Source organism: Aedes albopictus, chromosome 3 (assembly GCF_035046485.1).
Source record: "Aedes albopictus strain Foshan chromosome 3, AalbF5, whole genome shotgun sequence".
NCBI classification, from domain to species: domain Eukaryota; kingdom Metazoa; phylum Arthropoda; class Insecta; order Diptera; family Culicidae; genus Aedes; species Aedes albopictus.
The window spans coordinates 143,631,551-143,644,965 of record NC_085138.1 but is presented as its reverse complement, the minus strand read 5'-3'; the positions used below and the strand labels follow the sequence as shown (position 1 = coordinate 143,644,965).

The following is a 13,415-nucleotide window of genomic DNA, read 5'->3' as shown; positions in this document are numbered from 1 at the left end:
TTGGTACAATATCTCGTTTTTCTCGGCTTGGAAGTATTTATGTGTAGTTGTATACATCTGTGTAACGCTTTTAACACAGCAAGCGGATGATGTTTTCGCACATTTTTTGTATTGTTTTCTTACAAAACCTGTTAAAAATGGTCTTTAATGAAAATTTCACCGCCATCCGCAAACTTCAGGAACCTTGTTCGGTTTATGTTGCTGGCAGCAATCAACTTCGCTTTGGGGATGATTTTCAATGCCTTAGCTCTATTGAGGCATTCCGGTCGATGAAACCTGTAAAACATCCATCTTACTTTCTTACAAAGATAAGGGAGCAGATGGGTGCACTGCTCGAAAGACCATACAAGATTACCTTTGTATGGGTCCCCTCACATTGTTCAATATATGGCAATGAGAATGCGGACTCTCTCGCAAAGGTGGGCACACAGGAAGGTGAGATTTATGATAGAATAACTTCACATGATGAATTTTCCATTTTGTTCGTCAGACTTCTCTTCAAAGTTGGCAAAATGATTAGCGAGATGGTCAGCTGGGACGATGGTTATATTCCATTATTCCCAGGCCCCTGACATCAATGAAATTTATCGTAACCAACATCTAACTGCCTTATACTCATATTCGTGTAAATTTTAACGAGCGTGTAATCAACAAACGCAGCTTTTGTTTGATGTTGTGAGCCACACACGTAATCACATTCACAATGCGTGTTTGTTGGGTTGCTTTATTCAACTAATCGCATGCTTTTCTTACCGTACATTAATATTAAAGCGAGTTTGAAGTGTTTTGTGATCATAAGCGGTGGAAAAAATGATTCCAAAAACTGATCAACAAACCAAAACAAACGTTAAACAATAAATTGTTGATGTTTTCGCATTTGACAGTGGGCGCTATTAATTAGCGCCCAGGACATCCTGTCTACCATGATTCCAATGCATTGATATGGGCTGTGTCAGGGGCCTGATTATTCCTAATGTTTACTTGCAAGTGTGATGGTATGGGTTGAATGTAAGTTGCAATTTCATTCGCGTGACGTTAAGACGTACATATGTTCAACCATTACTCGCTAGATGCGCATTTGCACAGGATTAACATCGCGTTGAGCAATGTTTGTACTAAGTGCAGTTGCGGTTACGATGACATCGACCACGTAGTTTGGCAGTGGATACCCTTGAGACCCAAGGTAGACAATCTTTGTTCTTGTGAAAGATGTGTTGGGGACCCGCGATGTCACATACATGGGAGGTATTTTCGACATTCTTCGCTCTGCTGGTATGTAAGTTTAATTCGCTTGTGTTCTCTTTCTCAGTTTTTTGTCTCTGTTTTGTCTTTTTATCTTTTGTTCCTGGCCATCCGGCAGTCGAAAACCGACAAGTTGGTACCAACACTATAAGGCGACGAAAACGCTCAGTCAAAGATACCACCTGGATGAACTTAGGAGAACCCTTTGCTTCAGTCCTTTCCAAGCCCATCCCTAAAATATTGTGACTTCAATGTGACTTACTAACTTCGAGCTGCCATGAGTTTCCTGGCTCCGACCCATACTAACTATGGTATATAAGAATGTATTTGTACATAACCCTTTGCTTCAGTCCTTTCCAAGCCCATCCCTAAAATATTGTGACTTCAATGTGACTTACTAACTTCGAGCTGCCATGAGTTTCCTGGCTCCGACCCATACTAACTATGGTATATAAGAATGTATTTGTACATAACATACAAAAATCAAATTTCGGCTCCGCAAAGCGTTAAACGCGATTGAGCCCCAGATAAATGGACTAGTTAAAACAAAATGTTAGAAACATCATGGAGGAGATTGTGTATTTTCGACAGTTTTGTTCTCTTCGTCATGGGGGAGTTTAATCGCTGATTCGACACAACATCCCCTGTAGATTCTAGAGATAGGGTGACAAAGGGTATTATCGGCAGGTTTGTTCTCTTCGTCATAGGGGGTTTTTGTGGTCCGAATTGCCTGAAATTTGGGCACATAATTCAGCTTGGTTGGGAAGGATGTGAGGCCAACTTTGAGATCAACAGGTTCCAAAAAAAAACCCATGACGAAGAGAACAAAACGGCCGAAAATACGTAAGTTCCCCTATTTCGGCTTCAAAAAGTCAAAATATTTTAAAGAATCGTCTCTGCGGTAAACACGACGTAGTAAGGCTGGCCGCATTGATGCTTGTGCAATACCTTTGATATGTCGTAAGCATCAATACTGACAAGAAAGACATTTGGGCGTAATCTTACCAAATATTTTCCAGGATGCTTTCTCGTACATGCTGCATCTGTGTTAGATTCGATTTTAGAAACGTTTCACTCAGCTAGGCTATACAGCATTGTGATGTGGACTAAACGATGGAAACGCATGGTTGTTCATTTTCATTATCTACAGGTCACCGTGCGCTAACATCCAAGTTTTCACGTTCTGGCACAAACGAATATCTTCTTAGTGTCTTTATAACAAATAAATTTCGCTTAGTGTCTACTAAAGGGAGGAAAAGCTGAGCAATAAGTTTTATCCCAGTAAAGATGTTATGCTAAGAAGAAGAACTACTAACTACATACAGAATACATCCTTCAGTAGCCCGTTAAGGATGTGTGATGCTTTATGAATCAATGTGCGAAAAGCAATAAAAGAACCGTTCTTAGAAATATATCAATCCCTCCATGAATGCATGCTCCCTACAAATGCGAATGGCAACGAAAGTGTAATCACGTATGCAACCAGCGTGGTGCTTATATTCTTCTGGCTTCAGTAGAATTTCCTTCTTTCGTCTGCTCTCCCATTACATAACACGCCTGTAGCGCATGTTTAGAGTTAACGAACCGGGATGCATCGCTCGCAGCACCATTGAACCCTCCGCCGAATAAGGCGCAAACAAAGCGCAGTCAATGGAACATGCCGGCCGAGCCGACCGAATGGCTGGCTGCTAGAACACACTTGTTGCCGCCTAGACGTGAAGATATCCATCCGTGAGGAAGACGTAGCAAAATAATCTGAAGAGTGAGGACAACGATTCTGCCTTCTCCCGGTATTCGTTCAGTGTTGTGTTCTCGTGTTCTCGAGCAAACCGAGGTTGAGTTTTTGCTCAACCTTGAAAAACCGAATGTGTTCGAGTTTCTCGAATTTCCAATCATTCACTAGGACGAAATTGGAATGGTCTTTGGACTTGTATCTGTACACAGTGTAAACTCTGATCTATAGCACTCTGGTCGTTCGAACGGCATTAATAGATTGAATTTGTCAATGCCACGCATTCCTCCCATTCAGCTCGCTATCAGTAAACACTTGGCGGACCGTACGTCGTCTCCGCCTTATTCTTACTTCATCGATGTTCAAACGATTCGTCATCTCATCCCCCACGCACAAATGGGTCCACACCTTTTCACTTTCACGCGGTAGAATTTGTAGATAATAACGATGAATTGGCAAATTTCGCCGGTCTAAGATATCAATCCGTAGATTTCCGATAAATATAGGTCAACCGGCGCGGCGCCAGGCGGTCGGTCGGTCAATCACACTGCCCGCGGAGTATCGCGACTGAGTAGTGGCGCGTTTGCAGTTGCTCGCGGTTCGACTGAGACTGATGGTCTCTACAGTTTACGGTATTTTTACACACCCATTGAATGCGGAATGGGATGGATGTGTAGCTTCTGCGAGGACTGTAGTTTCTCAGCACGTCGAAGTGTGGAGGCAATACACATTGCACCGCTTTACCGTGGGAGACATAAACATTTCGATTGGTGTGAGAAAGCCGGGTCAACTAGTAGTGGTGGTCGGTCTGATGAATTTACACAAAATTGTAAAAACATGGGTTCGGAAGCATCTTAAGAGAGTCTTCGTGAGTTTGTTGGACACTGACGGGTGGCACACTCAAAGAAAAAAAAACTGATTCATTGCGCGGCTTCACAGGGTGTTTCGTTCGATTCAGTTTTGAATTGTCATATTCATAAATACCTAAGTAAATTTTAAATCTTGTTTAAAGATGATAAATTAAAACAGTTCTACGTTCTTAAAAATAAGTTTTAATTAATTTTCAATTTAATTTTTTATTTACTCCTAATTTCATATTATGAGATGGATGTGCGAGAGCTCGACTGTTGGGATTTCTAGGTTAGGGAATTCGGCTTATCAGTCCTTTTTTCTCTAGAACGATAACGGTTTTCGATTCGTCCCTACGTTTCGGTAACGGTTGTTGCCAATCCAAACAAAGAACGATTCCACTAATTTTCCCCTGAGGATGAACCCCTGAAGTTCCACCATTTCCGTCCCTGAGAATCAATCAGCAATAATGCTGCTTTGCTTACTTGTCACATATGATACATTAATGGTGTCGACCGACGATAAACATTTTAACTGGGGGTGTGAAATTGGCACACCACAAAATGACATTTTTGCAATTACGTTGTGAAAAGTTGAACATTTCAGATGGCTGAAGTATGCTGAAATGGCCTACTTTTCACCACCAATGCAAGTGTGTCGAAAAGTACTACTTTTCGGCACTCTTAAGAGTGCTGAAAAGTAGCACTTTTCGGCACTTTTGCTCGTACGCACTTTTTACTTACCACCGTGCCTGCCGTAGACTCAGCCTTTGCCTCTCAATCTAATGAGCAGCTCGAATCCGAATCAGGACGATTTCAATTACGATTCGAGCTACAAACGTAGTGTAGAGGCAGCTGTATCTGCTTTTCCTTTTTTCTGCGGAAACCTGTTTGACATTGGGAGCACGATCATTGGTGACGCCTACTACACCATGGCCTACCTGATCAAACAAAAAACTACGCCTACAAGCATGAGCGCGCACACGTGGTTTCTACTGATACATGTTTGTGTAGCAAGAAAAGATCGTCTCGGCAAGCCTCGTTGGATAAATGTACGACTCGTGCTGAAAAAATCATCATTTTGCAACTTGTTGCATAAATAACTATTTTCATCCCTGATTGTAACTAATTCTATTTCACACCCGGACGATCTTCTTTTACCATTGAGTCTTTTTTATAGTACATGAGAATAATGGTACTTAAAAAAATGCATGATACCCAACCTCCTTTGCACTCACCCCCTTCTAATGATTTTGATTTCTTTTTGTGAACTCTCCATTTTTGCTCTAATTCCATCGACTTACTGATCATTAACCGTTTCACTGATCCTTGACAAGCAATGTATGTATGTTTTCATCCCAGAACTATTCTAAGGCTTCCAAAGTAATCCAAAGTTGTGACACAAACTTCCATCCAGTATCCAGGAAAATCCAGTATACTAAACCAAATTTTATACACGATGAATGGTATACACTGAACACGGTCGACGGTACTCAATACGCTTCAAAGCACCGCTAGAAACTTTTTGGTACCATAAATTGGGTGTTGTATGTTATCCAAACTACTCTATGTAGAATAGATTGTTTTAAGATCTACAGGAGCTATCATCATTGCTGTTTACTCTATCCAAGAAATTCATTTCATGAAAAATTAACATTTTTCAAAACTTTTTTTGAAGTGGATAAATCATTTTTCTTCGTGAGCATTCATATGCAATAGATGCTAAATAGACTTTAAAAGAATATATGTATCAAAAAACTAAACTTTTTTGACATCTTGCCAGGTAAAGTTGGCAAACACCTTAGGGTGTCCATATTGCCCCTCCTACCCCTAATTTGTAAATAACTTTCTTATTTAAAAAGCCAGCGTTTTTCGATGTTCAGCAAAAACATGTATTTTTACATTCCAAAAAACTTTGTAGAAGACGCAAAAATTCTAAAAAATCCCGTCAAAAAGTTATGATGAAATACATGATTTCTAGGGGTCATGCACATACAACACAATATATCTCGTAAAGTATGAGATTCAGCATTATGGCGTCTTTGACAAAGTTGTTCAAAATTGCATTTTGCACAACTTTGCCGAAGACATCAAACATCTATCTGCATTTTTCGAAAAAATATTTTTTCATCTCACTTATAGGTGGATTGATCATTCAACTCTTTATGTCAAAAGAAGCGCCTTGTCTAATGTAGAAACTTCTCCGAAGAAACTATATCGCTAAAATCATTGGTTGAAACGTTATTAAAAAGGGGACGAAATCGGCAAAATAAAACACTGTGCATTCCAGAAAATACAAATGACCTTCAATACATTTTGAAGTTCGGGTTACAATATCTTCGTGCCTCTGCTACACGATATACACCACGGATTATTCTTGAGTTTGCATCAAGAATTCCAAAAGGATTATTCCTTGGTTGTTGCCGGGATTTCATTAGGAATTTCTCCCGTGATTCCAACATCAGGCATTTTCACTAAATTGCGTCAGAAATTTCCTTCTGGATTCTTTTAGGGATTCTTTACGGGACTCTCGTAGTGGTTCTTTTAAGGATTTTTTTTTCTGGAATTGCATTTAAAATCCCTCCCGGAATTCAGTCATTGTTTCCTTGCGGAATTGCTTTTGGGATTCCTTCCGGTTTTTTTTCACTAATTATTCCTCAGAAGGGTTCCTTTATTGATTCCTCCCTGGATTCCTCTAGGGATTTATCCCGGGATTCCTTCAGGGATATTTTCAGGCAGTTCTTCAAAAGTTCTTTCCAGGATTCTTACATTGACATCTCCCGTAATTTCTTCGTTGATTTTCCCGGGTTTTCTTTAGGGGTTCCTCCCAAAAGTCATACGGGGAATCTTTCGGATTCTTTCCAGGACTTCTTTAGAGATATTGCCCGAGATTCCTCCCAACATTCCATTATGGATTTTTCCCGGGATTCATTTTGGGATTTCTCACGGGATTCTGTCCGACATTCTTTTCATAAAATCCTCTCGGAATTTAAAAAAGGAATTCCTTTGCGAATTTTTCCAGATTTTTTTTTTCAGAGATTCCTCTAGAGATTTCATGAAGGATTCCTCTCTATAGATTCTTTCCGAGACTTATCTTGGGATGTCTTCATTTATTTCTCTCAAAACTCTTTTAGGGCCCGTCCATAAACTACGTAGACTCGTAGAAGTAGAGGATGGAGTCTGGCCAAAGTCTACGGTTTATACCAGTGGCGTCGCGTAACCTCACTTTTTACCTGTGCACCAACCCTAAAACTTGCAATTGCAGCGAATTTATGATCAAAATCGAAATAGAAATAAGTGAACGTACTTATTTTGGTCATTTTCTAATTATTACAAGCAAATTTGTTCAAAAAATTCAAGAATTTATACTTGGTGCACAGGTAGGTTTGAGGTTAGGGAATCGCCTGGTTTATACAAATTTGTGGATACAATTTTGTATGGACAAAAATTTACGAGGGGCGAGGGGGTCTGAGATGGTATAAATTAGTCTACGTAGTTTATGAGCAGCGCCTTATAGATTTTTAGGCATTTTCCCCGGGATTTCGTCAACGATGCTTCTTTGGATCTTTTTCCTGGAATTTGTTTAGAGATACCTTCAGAATTCTGTCAAGGTTCCCTCTAGGAATACTTACTGAAATTTTTTGAGGAGTTAGAATATTCTCGGGGTTCGTTCATTGATTCCTCACGGTCATGCTCATAGACCACATAGCTGAGAAGTAAGCTTTGTCCCAGTTCGGACGTGGCTTTAAAAGAGAAGGCTATCCAAACTATTCTGGAATCAGGATCTTCAAGGTCTACGGGCTCTACTCTTGTTTTTCTTCACTCTTTCGGCGATATTCCTTCATGATTGTCTTTGTTGTACCACAGATCAATACGAGTATCTGTATGTGTTGTTATTTGAGTACTGGCATACAAATGGACTCCAATGAATTATGTGTGTTCCTTAGTGCATTTTTTTTGCATATGCAGCGGTATGTAATCTACACTTTTCCTAAAGCCTTGAACTGCAATTATGATAACATTGAAACATTATCTTGGTGGTCTAGGTCATCCAAACTATTCGGGAGTTGACCTTAAGGTCTACAAGCTCTATTCTCGTTTTTCTTTATTCTATCGATGTAATTCTTGCCAACTGCAGTAGTATACCCCGCTTATCATCGCTGTTTCGAAGCCCTCGTTCGACCATAGGGGGAAAATCTGCTCAACAGACACCCGAACAGGAAGGTCCGGGTAGTGTGGGGTTAAGGCCGTTTTCTACAATAAAAGTAAAAGCCAGGACTACTCTCTCCTCGACCCACTTAACACATTCCTAGGGTCGCCAAACCCTTCGTCTCTCTGGAACCACCAAGAAGACATTTTTTCGATTGTTTCAGAGAGGGGCTAGTCCGCATCGCACCATCAAGGTTAGCTGCGTAGCCTGCAGCAACGAACATCGATGACTCGCTTTGGAGAGTCCATCACGATAGCATGCTGGTGCTTAGCCAGTTTCCCGAGTGGTCCTCATCACTCCCTTTGTCCTCGGAAGGCAGGCAGGGTCAACCCCACGCCCGCGCCCAACTGTTTTGCAGGCATCAAAAACTGATGCCTACATGCCACCAGATCTGACCTGCTGAAGGCAAGGGTATCACTACCTTTCAGGCCCTATCAGCTGCACCAGAAGATTGCTGACAGTGGGGTTTCCACCTGCCCCGGCCCTTACCGGGGACACTTCCAACCGCGGGCTCGTATCCAACCAGTAAACCGACGCCACGACAGCAACGCTACCAGGACGTTCTCTCTTCGGCCACTTAATCGCTGTAAGGGTCGATTTCGACCGCAGGGCACCGGCATTCCTAACCCCTGTACTGCCGTTCTACACATAATTGTCCCATGTTATATCGTCCCCAGGTAACGTAACTCAAAAAACAAGGTTTCGAGAAAAACGAGTTTGAAAATTTCACATTTTTTCATGCAGTTGTTCCAAAGATATAGAGCCATAAAATAATACTTTTTTTGGCTTTGAATTCTATTCAGCTTCTACTCTTTCTGTTACAAGAGAAAGTATTGAACTATTTTGAGTTTGTTTTTTTGTAAGCAGATAATGACAAAATCATTTCCGAGTTTGTTCATAGCAAAAACGGTAGGAATATTTGTCTCGTTCTATTCACATAGCGATTTTCGCATTATTTTACAACTAAAACTCGACTATGAGGTTTGCATGAGTCTTAATTCGTCCAAATGCTTATGAATTCGATGATGTGGGTCGAAAATTTCAGCAGAAAAGCCGGAATATCGGCATACGCACGGCAAGCGATGTTTGTTTTATTGCTCTCAGCGTCTGACATGCGTTTGTTGCGGAGCGTCTTTGTTACCAAAATGCACCGCTTAGCACGGTGTGTCTGGTAGAACAAAATTAATTTAAAAAAATCGGTATCGCTAAAACACCCACCAAACGAAAGCTGAAGGTCCCCTCTTTCATTTGAGACTAAAAGGAGAAAGTTCTATCGGCGGGTCTAGAACAATTTTTTTTTTCAAATCTTACTATCTTTAAGGCTTGTGTTTTTTTCTTTTTTCAACCTTGAGTGTAGCCAAATGGGCTTGTATGAGGTCGCCCATTAGTAACGTGTCCTTTTAAAAGAGTAAACGGGTCAAATCAAAAATTAAAATTTTCCTTACAAAATATTGCTTAGACATAAAGTGCAAAAAAAAAATATTTAAGGCAGTTGAATAGAATTTCAGCAGTATCTGGGCATATATACAAATAAACTTAACCTTTTACGTGGAAGTAGTTATTGCAGCTGATTTTCTTATTTTTATTGACAATGTCTTTTGATTTAACAGTTTTACGATCAAAGTAGGCCGAGTAATGTCAACAAAAACAGAACATACATCAAAGTAGCTCGGATAACGGGGCACAACATTTGGAAGGTAATCCATTTCGGAAAACTGAAAGTTTTTTGATGATGCAATTTAAATCGTTCAAAAGCATGAATAACACGATCTAGAACTCCACACCAATTTTATCAATGTGATGGTCTGTCTTATATCCTTGTATGCCGTGGCTCGGATAGAATTATCACATGCCGGTATTTGTTCAATTTGTGCACCTTTATGGTACCTAAGACTTAAACATTTTTAGTTAATTTAGACTATTGCAGTTAGGTATAGCTCCTTACTTTTAAAGAAACAACTACGACAAGAACCCCCTAAGTGACGAGGAAAACCAAACCAAAGGGTACGTTTTGTGTTTGAAGAAGTGTTTTTCCGCCACAATTATCATCGAAAACAGTTAATATTCTCTGTTTTAGATTTGTTTAGTAAAATTGTCTATAAAAAATATTAGTAACAGTATATCTTTGTGAACAGGTAGCCTTACTCAACTGACAAAAACAGAATTAATGCTACATGTCTAACGGTATATGTAATAAGAACAATGTGCTAATCTGTCGGTTATCAATAGTTTGATCTTTTGCTATTATTTTTTTGAATCTATATTAACGAGATTTTTAGCCCTTGGCTAGTTCATCTCGGGACCCAAACTTCATTTCCCTTTCGAAGGAAGAACTCACATTCTGTGAGTTTGTCGGGAAACATCTTCTGAGCACATACATATTAATCAGAACGGATTGAAAATGTCTTAACTTGATCTTGTTTCTACTTGCAGGTTGTTGATATTATGAAAACTTTTTTCTGAAAGATATCAGAGATAGCAGTTAGTACTACCCCACAAAAAAGTTCGGACTTGCTCATTTAATTTATCTCATTCGCCACCATATACCCATTAGATTTACTCTCTATGAGCTTACATATTATTTGAAACCTTCTACATGGAGTTGCGGCCCTTGTTTGTGAAATATGTAGTTCTGCAAGAACTACAACTTCTCATAAAGGGCAAACGTGGCAGATCTAGCGCTACTACCGATGACGCAGAAAGAAATTGCTCGTTGCAGTTGTGTTCTAGATGCTACAGGAAGATGATCAAAGGCAAACAGCTTGTTTGCACTAAAGCTGAAGTACATTGAAACTTGTTGAACATCATTCAGACTTCTCATAAAGTTGCTGAGGTTACTGAATATTTGCGGGCAAAACCCAAAGATCAGACTGATCAGATGAAGCTCTCAAATATTCATGAACTACCATCCAGATGGAAACCGGCTTCAACGAGTGACCAGAACAGTAAACAGATTTTGTTCACCGATGATTTGTTTTTGATAACGAAAAGTGCCCATAAAGCCACAGCTGCAAAAGCGTGAGTACCCAGCACAACCTTGCTGAGGATGACGGGTTCGATTCCCGGTCAGTCCAGGACCGTTTCGTGAAGGAAATTTCCTCGACTTAAATGAGCATGCAGTATTTTCGTGCAAGTCACACGCTATACACATGCAAAATAGTAATTGGCAAAATAAGTTTTTAGTTAAAAACTGTGAAAGTGCTTGTAGGAGATAAAATAAGAAAATTTCAAACAAATCAAACAATTTCATTTATTCTTATTACATCTCCTACAGTGCTCATAGAACAAGCTTAGAAGCATGCTTTGTCCCTGTAGGGACGTTTTGCCAAGAAGAAGAAGAAGAAGAAGAAGAAGAAGAAGAAGAAGAAGAAGAAGAAGAAGAAGAAGGAGAAGAAGAAGAAGAAGAAGACGAAAGCAAACATGTGTCTTGAGTACCAGACGCGCATTGAAGTTGAGAAGCTGTTTGAGAAGAATATATGACGAAATCACACCCCGAAATTTCAAGAGCACAAAACTGAAGAACCAAATGACGGTATATGCTGTAAAGGTGGTCGATCGGTGACCAGCTGGTGCCAGTACGAGACCCTAAAGACGTATACGCATCTGTCATAGGATGCAAACACATTATTGGAATCTAGATTGGAATTCAAATTCAAAGGAACAGCATATAACTCGATTTTATACTCACTGTTCTAGTACTTTCACCACACTGTCCATAAACACAAAACTGTCATCTGCTGGATTTCCCATTCACATGGGACTATTGTGCTTTTATGTGAAGAGTAATAAACATAATATAAAAAATATATCGTCGGAAAATCATGCTTGCAATGGAAAAACAGTGTTTTGTCATAACTGTGTTCTTCGAAAAAAAATAAAAAATATCATATTTTTTCAAAAAAAAAATTGTTCTAGACCCGCCGATAGAACTTTCTCCTTTAAGTCTTAAATGAAAGGGGGGACCCTTAGCTTTCGCTTGGTGGGTGTCTTAGCGATACCGATTTTTTTAAATTAATGTTCTCCACCAGACACACCGTGCTTAGCTTAGGACAAAGCGTTTGTTTTTCGGCGTGATCCGTTTTTCGTACCCCGGTCCACATATTGAAATTACGGTTCAATTACTGAATTTGTTAGGAGATACCTTGAAATGTTTATGAAATAATCGTCTACTAACAATCACAGTTTCTCTTGCTCGCAGCTTTTGTATTCAACACCGAGATACCTTTATAATCGTAATTGTTTGGTCTTCGGATGTATTACAGTCAGGTCTTTTTTATGCGGTTTTCATTTACGCTGCCGCGTTTTTTAAATTTTGAACTGAGTTTTTTTAAGCGGTACGTATACCCCGCGTAAAAAAAACTTAATTGTATAGAGCTCAAAAAGCTCGATTTAAGCCGGACCACCATACCTAAGTATAGATATAGCGACACTAGCCAGAAGCTTGCGCTTACTGGCGTACACCGCAGAGCTATTGGACATCATCCGCGACAGTACCACTGTAGCTGTCGATGTTTTTTTACAGGCGTAAACAATGTGGCTACCGAAGGTAAGCTTTTCGTCAATCATCACGCCCATGTGTTTGACGGAGCGCTTCGACGTGATAGTGCAATCGCCTACACTGATCACTGCCGACTTCCGGTTGTACACAACCCTCACCTCAGTTTTGTGTTGAGCCAACTCCAGTATCCTGGACCTCATCCACGCCTCCACAACCTTGATTGAGTGGGTAATAAGCAACACCATTTCTTCGATCGACTCATCGTAGACTTTGAGCGTAATGTCGTCAGCAAAGCCGACAATCTCCACTCCCAAAGGGAACTCTAACCTCAACCTCAACACCTCGTCGTACATGACGTTCCATTACACCGGACCCAGGATGGAACTTTGCGGGTCTCCTGAGGTTATGTGAAAGCACTTCTGTGTATGTGTCGTAAACTAGTACTCGATTCTGGAAGTAACTTCTGAGAATCTTGTACAGGTACCCGGCTAACAGGTATCCGCAGGAGCGCATCGGCAATCAGGGCTGGATTTACAAATGTGGGGGCCCGGGGCCACAGTGTAGTGGGGGCCCTTTAAATAGAGGATATTTTTTTGAAAAAACTAAAAAATATAGTGCAGCGGTCGTTCGCTTGTTGCAAAATGTTTATTTTGCAACGAGCGAATGCCTTTCGCTAATTGCAACGTCACTTTGACACTATAGTGCACCGAAATGCACTGCCAGCATGACTGACAGCACCAATTTGACACTTGATTGCTTTTTAATTGCAAACACGTGTCAAATTTTGCAATTAGCGGACTTGCAAGCAAAAAGCGTTGCAATGAGCGGGTTTGCAACGAGCGAACGGCCGCTGTAATCTTTCTTACACTGAAATAAATTTTGTTG

The 13,415-nt window shown here is 40.3% G+C and overlaps 1 protein-coding gene and 1 long non-coding RNA gene across 3 annotated transcripts in view; one reads left to right on the top strand and one right to left on the bottom strand.

Annotated features, from left to right (window-relative positions):
• LOC109416297 (ATP-binding cassette sub-family C member 4) overlaps window positions 1-3,605 on the bottom strand; it is a 31,007-nt gene extending 27,402 nt beyond the window's left edge. Inside the window, exon 1 of one of the 2 annotated variants that reach the window (XM_019690339.3) lies at window positions 3,326-3,605. The gene's annotated coding sequence lies outside the window, so the exon portion shown is untranslated. The remainder of the gene's footprint in view (window positions 1-3,325) is intronic. The other variant, XM_019690340.3, reaches the window with a different exon arrangement.
• A 5,587-nt stretch (window positions 3,606-9,192) lies between these two features.
• Window positions 9,193-11,382, top strand: LOC134284265 (uncharacterized). Its single transcript, XR_009995726.1, has 2 exons — window positions 9,193-9,835; window positions 9,873-11,382. It is a non-coding gene; the product is annotated as an uncharacterized LOC134284265 (long non-coding RNA).
• Window positions 11,383-13,415: the final 2,033 nt, after the last annotated feature.